Raw genomic sequence first — 9,809 nt, 5'->3', positions numbered from 1 at the left:
AGGTGAGTGGTCAGTGCAGTTACGCAGCTGGAGACTGGGCCTGTCATTGCAGCTCTAGCTGGGGTCGGTCCGTTTGATGTAGCCAGGGAGCGGGGCTGTCACTCAGCTGCCCAGTGTGGGTGTGAGAAGGCTGTGCAGGATGGGAGAGGTCGGTGTTTTCATTCCCATTCCCTCCATACCTGCTTCATCCATCCAAGCCTCCATCCACCTGCTTTAGGGGAATAAGGAGAATAAATCTTCGTCCCAACTAAAACCCCCAGGCTAAATCCATCTATCCAGCTTGTCATTTTGTCACTTAAATTCCCAAGCCAGTTGAAAGACCATCTTGTGTAGGTCAGTGGGTGGAGCAAGGCACAAACTGTTTTGGATAAAAAAAAACCCTCCATAAAATGACATTTAGACATAACATAACATATAACATAGAGTAAAGAGACCCCATCTGTCTCTTCTTGTAGCCCAGCTGATTTTCTTTCTTCTAATGTCAGCATCCCACCCCTATTCCATCACCGTTTTACTACTTCAACCCAGAGGCATTAGAGAAACCTTTCCCTCATTTAACAGCACTTGTTCCTCCTCCTACATTAATGTGTGTTTGTGGTTGGAGGTGGAGGTGGAGGTGGGGGTGGGGGGGTGGGGGGGGAGCAGAAAGTGCAGACGAAAGCATGAAAATTGACAAACAGTATTAGGGAGCCCATTCTTAGGAATAGGTCGACATTATAGACCTTTTGCCCTCTTGTAGGATTTCACCCCATCAGTGTTTTGCCAGTAACAGGCAAACAAAGGTGTGGTCACATGGAGGAGGAGTAAAGTGGAAGTAAAGCAGGAATGTGGGGCATACTGCAAATATAGATGTGGTATGTTCGCAGCTATGAATTTCCTCTGTTGGACCAGGCTCACAGTCAGTGTGCAGGATAACTATAGGAGATGAGCGATCCATATTATCCCTGCAGTGGTTTATTGTTTAGTGCGGATGAGGGTTAAGGGGGAGGGGGGGGGAGGGGGGGGAGGGGGGGCAGCAAACACACTAGCTGGCACAATTCACTCTCTGTGGAGCCCTAAGCGAGTTTATGAGTCAAGCTGTTCAGTTTGAAAAGTTTCTCCCTCTTTTGGTCTTCCTCCGGTATAAATAGAGCGAACTACCCCCCGACACGACCAACCACAGCTCATTGGCAAGCGGGAAGCGTTTGCGTCAACCAGCCAGTTGTCATGGCAGCCTTTGTCCTCGCCGTGGAAACGAGAGCCTGTTATTGAGAGTGACAGGTGGGTTCGGAGCTGTCCATCAAGAGAGGTTAATGGGTGGGAGTGATGCGAGCTGACACTGGGCCGAGGGAAGGGGGACAGAGGTCGTTTAGCAGGGGCTGCAGATTCAACTGGTTGGTTATGCAATGACACACATGAACAATATAATAAATTCCTTAAGGGGATCAATAAAATATGACCCTATAATTCATCTATTTTTCTTGATTCTTGAACAGAATCTCATACAGGTGTAGATGGCATTAGAGTTTGAGAATCGGTGTGCATCATTTGAACAACAGATTTTATTGCGTCCCCAGCCACTCACATTATTATGGCCCACTGCTAGTGTACTGCAGAGAGTACACTGGCAGCATTTTAGCCCGTCATTTCACTAATTTGTTTCATTGCGTTCGCTCTGCTCTCTATGTAATAAATACTTTCCCGCAGCATGTGCAACTAGTTGCTCTGGAATTGCTGAGGTATGCAGTTGCTGAAGTGAGCAGTTCTACAGTCATAGATCACTAAGGGTGCTGTGTGTGTGTGTGTGTGTGTGTGTGTGCGTGCATGCCCGTGTATGTACCCTATTTGACAGGTTTTCCGGTGCAAGCCCTCATTATGTTGGTGGCATTATCAAGTAATTAACAGGAGCATCATTCATCGACCACCCACCCACCCAACCCCAACACACACACCAGAGCATACATGTGTGGCAGTGTATGTGTCTGTAGTGTGTGAGAGTGCCACAGTGAGAGTGTCTCTGTGTGTTTCCTCATGGGCCAGACTGATTTCCCTAAATGTAAAGTAAGCCTATTTTGAGAGCAATGAAGAGAGAAAGAAAGACATCAAATACATGGACTGCTGCACAAAGACTAGTGTCTGTTAGCTATTCAAAGCAGCTTTAAAGGAATTTTGCATTTCTGGGTCCATTTTGTTGTTTGGTGGTATATTTTTCTTATTCCTGTGGATAAGTGGCCAAACGTAAATGAGATGATGTCAGGAGTTTGATAGCAGGACATTTTTTACCTTTCTAAAACCTCAACCATAAACTTCAGGTTTTGGCGTCATTCCTTCAGAATCAAAGGGCTTCTTTCTAGACTCACCATTTTGCACCGACATTCAACAATCATCCAATCCATCGTAGAAGAAGCAGAGAGACCGGTTTCTCCGCCGACAGTAGCCTCAATAGACCATGATGCAATGCAGCCACAAGTCATGCTGTGTTTTGAGCAAGACGCCCACCTTTGATTGAAGGCAACAAGTTCGTGCCCGTTCCTTCCTACATCTGGGAAATGTAGGAAATCACTAAATGAGGTACAAACAGATAAGGCAGGTTAATGGAAAGTGGTTACACCAGGAAAGTAAATTATAACACTTCATCACAAAACTCCTGGAGAAAATAAATAACAGTGTAAAAGTATCCAATGTGGATTTTTCCGTTAACACCTTGACCGATGGTAGTTCATCAGCAACACAGGAAAAAACAAAAGCTGATTGAGTCCTTTAGCTGTTTTAGAAAAGGGAAAAAAGCCAAGAGCAAGATTTTGTTAAAATTATAGTTCACTAAGCTTCTCACTCAGCAAAGGGAAAGCGCAGTTGTTGGTTTTGTCCATCGTATTTATTTCAGTAAACAAATATAACTCTACTAATATAACTTGAATGTGTAACTGCTCATTAAATTGAGTCCTTTTCTTCACATTGACCTACCTGCAGATCTGCTCTGATTTTGCAGGTTTTCGGGGGATGGTGAGCACTGTTGCATGACCCACCGACAGCTGATTCAGAACCATCCTCCATTACATTTCTATTTATAATATATTCTGATTATAGTCATAGCTTTTATTTCGATAAAGCTCTCTGCAGGCAGGCCCACCTCCTCCAGGCCCACCTGTCATCACACATGCAGGATGTGTACAGTGATAGACTCCCTCGTAGCTCTGTGGGCTCCATGTGGTGTGTTCAGTCCCCCTCTCATTTCAGTTAATGGTCCCATAACAGCCACCAGCTCAAGCCCAGCACTGCAGTGGCATGGGAAGAATATGTTTTTTTATGTTTATGGATGGCTATTAGCCATTAGTGAGTCTGTCCAGTAACACTCAGGTCAGCCGTTGTGTCCATTTGCAAGACACTGAACCTTTACCTGTACCTTCATTTTTAGGTTGCTCAGGATAAGAGCGCCAGCTAAATGCCTAAAATGTCAAATGAAAAATGGAAGAATAAGTGTACAGTTTGTATGACCTTTTAAGTTCCACAGGGAAAAACTGGAGCTATGAACTAGAGCCATCTGCCCAACAACATCTTTGGCACAGTGTACGGTGGGCTGTAATTGACATAAATCAATTTTCACATTTTCAGATGAGTAAGCTAGCTAGAGATCCAACACGAACGTCTAGTGAATCACCAGGCAAAATACTGTAATAATAATAATATTACTGCTGTGTCTTGGCTTGATATTGCGATGTCTTCTGTCATTGATCAGTTGATAATGTGAGTAGGTTATTTGCATAGATGTGATCTCTTCCCCCAACACAAACAAGCATGTTGGAGGTTGGAAAAGGACCTTGTGTTGTATGTGTCTGGATGACAAAGGAAGTCTCCTGCCTGATGGAAAATACACAATGTGCGACTCGGTGATTGTACGCTGTACCTGGTTCCCTTTTGATTACAGTCAGTGGAAAAATTCTGATAGTGCCTGGAAACCCAACCACTGGCCTTTCTCAGATAGATCAGCATCTGTATGTTTCACTTATGTCTGACATATACTGTACAGCAAATCACTTTCTGGTACGATCTATAATTATATTTTCAGATGTTCACAATTCTTTGAGGAAAAGAGCAATGCCATGGAATACCTCAGAACATGTATATAATTGTTTTTAATTTTAGGCTTTAGTAGCTTTCAATGTGGCCCCTTGTCTTGGTCTCAAATTTGAGATGCAAATATACTATAGGCTACATCTTCCACCTAATTTGGAAGTTTTTATCAGCAGCTGATATATTGAATTTTGTTAATTTACCTGCCCTCTGCTTGAGTCTTTGCTCACATTGGTCAATCCATCATGGTCAATCATAATTTATGATCTTTCACTTGTTTTTTTGCACTACTTGTTTTATATATTTTTATATATTTGGTTTTCATCTTTTGTAAAGTGTCTGAGTATCATGTAAAACGCTTCACAAATAAAATGTATTATTATTAAATGCATTATTCACTAATCCACAGCCATCTTCACTGCAGCAGCAGCAGCCAGTGGGTTTCAAAGTTAGGACTGGTCAGTTGGCGTTTAGTTATGGCGTTTTGAGTGTGTGGGTGAATTATTGACATCTGTTTCTGAACAAAAACCCAGTCTCGGTTGGTTCCTCATAGTATAGTACAGTACATGGAGTGCATGTACAATGCATGCACATACGCACATACACTATTGATTTTTATGATGGCTACGTGACCCACATCTCATGATGCCATAACCTCAATAGGGCTACTGGGAAGTGATGCGACAATGTTCAGTGGTTAGGGAAACGTATTGATATCCTGTGTGTGTGTGTGTGTGTGTGTGTGTGTGTTGCTTCCTCATAGGATGTGGGTGTGCTCTCACATAACTTAATTGCCTCAATTTGGATGAGAGCTATCTGAGGGGCATGTAACAGTGACACTATTCTACCAAGCACTGAACGGCTTCAGACCGGCTTTGTTATTTTCATATCACACGTATTTCTTCAGGATAACAATCGTAGATTTGTTTTGGAGCAACAGTCAATACAGTTGAGTGAACAACATCATCTGTTTGAAGGACAGTCTGTGTTGTTGATTTCATACATTTTGAGTTAAAGGAATGGGAACGGTGGGACTTCAGGTGTGATGTAGCTGTTCTCTGACTGTCTTGGTGAAATGGACGACTACTAAGGTGTTTCGGTCAGGCAACACACACACCTACACACTCATGGCGTTCTTCTTTGAGGCCGTGTGTGTCCTTCGTTCTCTCATCTCCCCCACTGGTAAGTCTGGCCAACCTGTGCTTGACGATGTGTGTTTGCTGGACTGTAGTGGTGTGTGTGTGTGTGTGTGTGTGGATCTAGACAGCCTAATGTAGGTTCCCTTCAATGTAGTGATGTGACAGACCGAGGCTGTATTGATTTCTCAATAGGATGTTCCTCCACTGCAAGTCAATCCTTTTACTTGGCATTGTCTCATGTCTAATCGCATGTCATGTTGAGCCTGTCCCTATTTTAACCCTGTAGTTTGTGTGTGTGTGTGTGTGGCTGCCAGTCTATTGCCCAGTAATAACAGGTTAGGGCTGATGGAGCCTCTCCACAGAAGAATTCCCTCTCTATGGACTGACAGCACAGCATTGATTTTTCTGTTTGTCACGCATGGGGATTGTCACGATGCATTAGCTGATTGAAGTAGCCTACATTCTCAGCCTGTAATGTGTGTGCAGATGAACGTGTGCTGATGTGTCACTGGTAGATGCACGTGTGAGTGTTCAGGACTGTGTTAGGGCCCCATGACAAGGATAAAAAAGGAATTAGTCATGCTTTGATGAATATAGCAATAGAGGTTTGAATTGCAATATAATAAACAGTGCAGTTAAAACGCAATATTTCTTTATAATGAGGCCAAAAGCATATGATCAGTGATTAACCACAAATCCATGCTTGACAATGCACTGACTGCTGAAAATAAAGTAGATTTTCCGGCACCATCAGCGATGGTGCCGGAAAATCACAGAATACCTTTTAAACCACCACTGTGTTTTGAAAGTGCTTCTCTGCTTCATAGTTTTAATGTGCATTTGCATTTTGCTAAATGAGTCTGGGAAAGCCGCCTCATTAAAACGATTTGTTGAAGAAAGTTAAAGCAAAGTGAAAAAGAATTTATTCATTTTCAGGCAGTCTGGTAGCTCAGTGACTCTAATATCCAACTTAATGGGAGATTAATGGGATCAAGCGAGCCTAGAACAGCAGTGTTGGCAGATATGAAGATCACTGGAACATGATGTAGCCTAAGCCATTCAGGCTATATCCCATTCTCTAAAGCTTATTTACTGTGACTGGCTGAAGCATTCAAAACACACACTGAACAATACAGTTGTAAACTTTAACAGTTGGTTTGACTTCTCCTTCCCTCTCACTATAAGTCTGAACTCACACACACACACACATACGCACACACACCCTACTGCCTTACCCTACACTGCCCTACATAGCCAAAGAGCAATAACTGTATGTCCGGTTTGTTCTTGAAGGGTAGAACTGACGCCTTTGTAACTCAAGCTGTGTAACATTACACTGTCACCTAGCAAAGCTGCAACATTTAAACTGCACTAGGGCACAAACTAAAGAAATCACTATTTTTATACTTTTTTTGTTTGTTTATTATTGTTTATAAATGCCTCCAGATCATAGACACTAAACAGTTTATTGTATCAGTAAAATGTATACCCATTTTTCATCATATTGACAGTGTCTGGTTGACTAGAATATCTAGGCTCAGTTTTAAGGATCTGCATCTTCCTGTAGTTATTCTCTGAGTGCAGTTGAGGACATCCTGCTACATTAGGCAGTGATCCACTGGGCGACCAGGACCGAGGTACTGGGCTTCTACACAGCAGCTGTGTGTGTTTATGGATATTACTACCAGCCTATGTGTGGCATTCCCCACTAAATCAAGGAGTTACACGATATGTTGGTGGCAATCTGACAGCATTACTGCATGTACACCCTCCATTTCTATCTTCTCGATCTCCACTGTTCCTCCCTCCCATAGACTGTAGTGGATCTAATCTAGTCGAATCTAGCTGCTGAGTGGCCAGGTGGCAGCCAGCCAGGCCTACAAAGAAATGGTCACACTTGCCCTTTTCTTTTGTCTCTGCTTCTCTCTCTCTTTATCTCTGCCTGTCCTAGAACTCCAACATTAATAGGGCTAATCAGACATAATGAGGAGAAATAATGACCGCTCTCAGTTACCGAATTGCACTCAGACCGATTTATTCAAACGCAGAATGGCTGTAATCACAAACATTAACAGTTTAGCACACATCGCATATACGCCACGCATTCGACCAGCAGATGCATGAGGGCCCAGACAGCTGTAAATACGCACATATACACAGAGTGTTGTGTGTGTGTGTGTGTGTGTGTGTGTGTGTGTGTGTGTGTGTGTGTGTGTGTGTGTGTGTGTGTGTGTGTGTGTGTGTGTGTGTGTGTGTGTGTGTGTGTGTGTGTGTGTGTGTGCTGGAGGGCCAGAGAGCAGAGGTCTACTGTACATTCAGCCCATTAACTCTGCTTTACTGGAGGCTGTCTTCTCTTCACTGCCAAACGTCTGTTCTCCTCAATGGACTGGCAGTCTGGTCAGTAGGGATTGTACTTTTGGATTCATCTGCTGCCTATTGATTTATCTGAGAATAGAAATGAATTACCGCTCATATCCTTGATAAAGTTGGAACAGAGCTTGGTGCTTTTGCTAAAGGACCCATTCCTACCTTCAGATGGGAGTGCTTTTGGTGAGCGCTGTATGCCAGTTCATGCATCATGTAAGGCTTTCTGATGATACTGAGTGCAGCATTATATTCTCATTATTCAAGGCGGAAATGCAAATCTTCATTCCAGTCCCAAATCCAAACAACTCCGATCAGCCCAAAAAAAAAAAAAAGGATTCTTTAATGAAAGGTTGCAGCTGCTATGCTACAGTAGTGTCTCATATCTCTGTGTGGCTGCCTGCACTTTGTATTTTTTGCTGTCTGAGGTAACAAGGAAAGCCCTGTCTCTGTACAGACCTCAACCCCCCCTCCTTTTAGCAGACAGGGACAAACCGGTCTGATGGAGGCCAGAAGGTGGACAGGAGAGGCATGGCTGCTAGCAGAGAGGGAACAGATGGGGGGGGGGGGGGGGGGGAGAGAGAGAGAAAAAGAAACACACACACACACACACAAGTGCAGCTATGGAGATTGGCACGGTAGATGTGCACGGCTTGGATATGGCATGATGGCGGCACAGTTGGAGTGGGACGAGTGCTAGACCTTGCCTCAGTATTTTAACCCTATCCTCGCCTTGATATCTCAAATTTTACATGTCAGATTCCAGCAACATTTCATCGCACTGTCAATATTTTGATGCATGGTAACCTAAGTCAACTAAGACCCTAATGGTCGCCCATTTGTCAAGTATTTGTCCATCAGCTACAAAATACACCATATGTTAGCTGTCAGACTTGAGGCTCCGCACACACACACTCGCACGCAGCTAACAGACGGAGGGAATTTTGTTTGATTGACAGGTAGGTGGTCCAGCGGCCGTGTGTTACGGCGCGTGTCAATAGGTGACAGACAGCGCTGTGTCCAGCCCCTCTAGGCCCCAAAAGGCCCCAAACACCAGGGGCTTGATGGTGTGTGTCGTCCCAGTGGGAACTGACCCCTGCTTTTATTTTCCAATTAGTCCTCGTTTGTGGCTCGTTAGTTACACAGCAGCATCAGATCGTGGCTGTCTAGTAGTCTGGTACCCTGACACACACACACACACACACACACACACACACGCACACGTCCTCTGGAGCACATGTTGTATGCCTGTGTCCTCATGGTTTGTCCACACACTGCTGTCAGTAGTGAAGTGGGCTTTTCAGCATAGCACAGGTTGTTACCAGGCAGAGCGCCTCACCTACGCACCTCCCACATGGGTTGCTTTTCAAACGCTTAGTTCTACTTTTACACCAGCCCACTCCTTCTGGCTTTTTGTAACAGTCACAATGTTGGCCACAAGCTTGGTGCATGCACTGCTGCCATTGCCTGCTTTTAACAGGAATGTATTAGAAAGAGAAACAGAATCTGCACATTATCAGTGGAAAGAGGGAGAGTGTCCAAAAACGAGTGATGATGATGGTGTAACTGAGATGTCTTTGTTCACGGTGTTTTGCACTTTGCACTTTATGTTCACGGTGTTTTGCACGTTATTTGGATAGGCCTCTGCTCCTGATAACATGCGCATGTTTCTCTTTCTGATATACTGTTTATTGTATTTGAATACACTCACCTGCAGTTGACCATTATGGATTTGTTTGTCAAAGAGCGCAGACTTATCCAGTTTTTTTGGCTTGTAAAAGGGAAATAAAGCCAATCCAATTTCCATGGGTTTGACCTGGTGGGAATGGCTCCCTGCTCCCCACCAGGGAACAGAGAGGTGTGTGCTGCACTTTCACTCTTTTTATCACCCTTCCCTGACTGCCCATCAGAAACACAGCTCTCCTGTCTAATAAAACTTCATGGATATGAAAGACGTCAACCCGCTCTTTTTTTTATGTCTGACATAGGCTTTTTATATCTCCCAATGCCTGGTTATTATTCCGCTGTTTTTGTTTTTTTTTCCCCAGTGTTCTTTTGCAAGCAGGGTGGGAGCGGGAGTCGTTTCAGGCGAGCGTTGCTTAGAGTCGGTGTTTTTCCCTTCCACTGGAGCTGTCACTGCTACTCAGGCCTGAACTACAGCGTTGTCACAGTACATGAATTTTGACCTCGATACCGATACTAAGTTTAGTATCTTAAAATTCTATGCTGCAACGATAGTACAGCAAACAAGAAAAA

The 9,809-nt window shown here is 43.9% G+C and overlaps 1 protein-coding gene across 4 annotated transcripts in view; it reads left to right on the top strand.

Annotated features, from left to right (window-relative positions):
* Window positions 1-9,809, top strand: part of abr (ABR activator of RhoGEF and GTPase) — a 137,245-nt gene that overhangs the window by 38,156 nt on the left and 89,280 nt on the right. Inside the window, exon 1 of one of the 4 annotated variants that reach the window (XM_078286466.1) lies at window positions 4,935-4,998. The exons of the other annotated variants lie outside the window; for them this stretch is intronic. The gene's annotated coding sequence lies outside the window, so the exon portion shown is untranslated. Of the gene's footprint in view, window positions 1-4,934; window positions 4,999-9,809 lie in introns of those variants that run through there. 4 annotated transcript variants of the gene reach the window in all.

Source organism: Centroberyx gerrardi, chromosome 11 (assembly GCF_048128805.1).
Source record: "Centroberyx gerrardi isolate f3 chromosome 11, fCenGer3.hap1.cur.20231027, whole genome shotgun sequence".
NCBI classification, from domain to species: Eukaryota; Metazoa; Chordata; class Actinopteri; order Beryciformes; family Berycidae; genus Centroberyx; species Centroberyx gerrardi.
The sequence above is the reverse complement of the archived record's forward strand: the minus strand, read 5'-3'. Positions and strand labels throughout refer to the sequence as shown.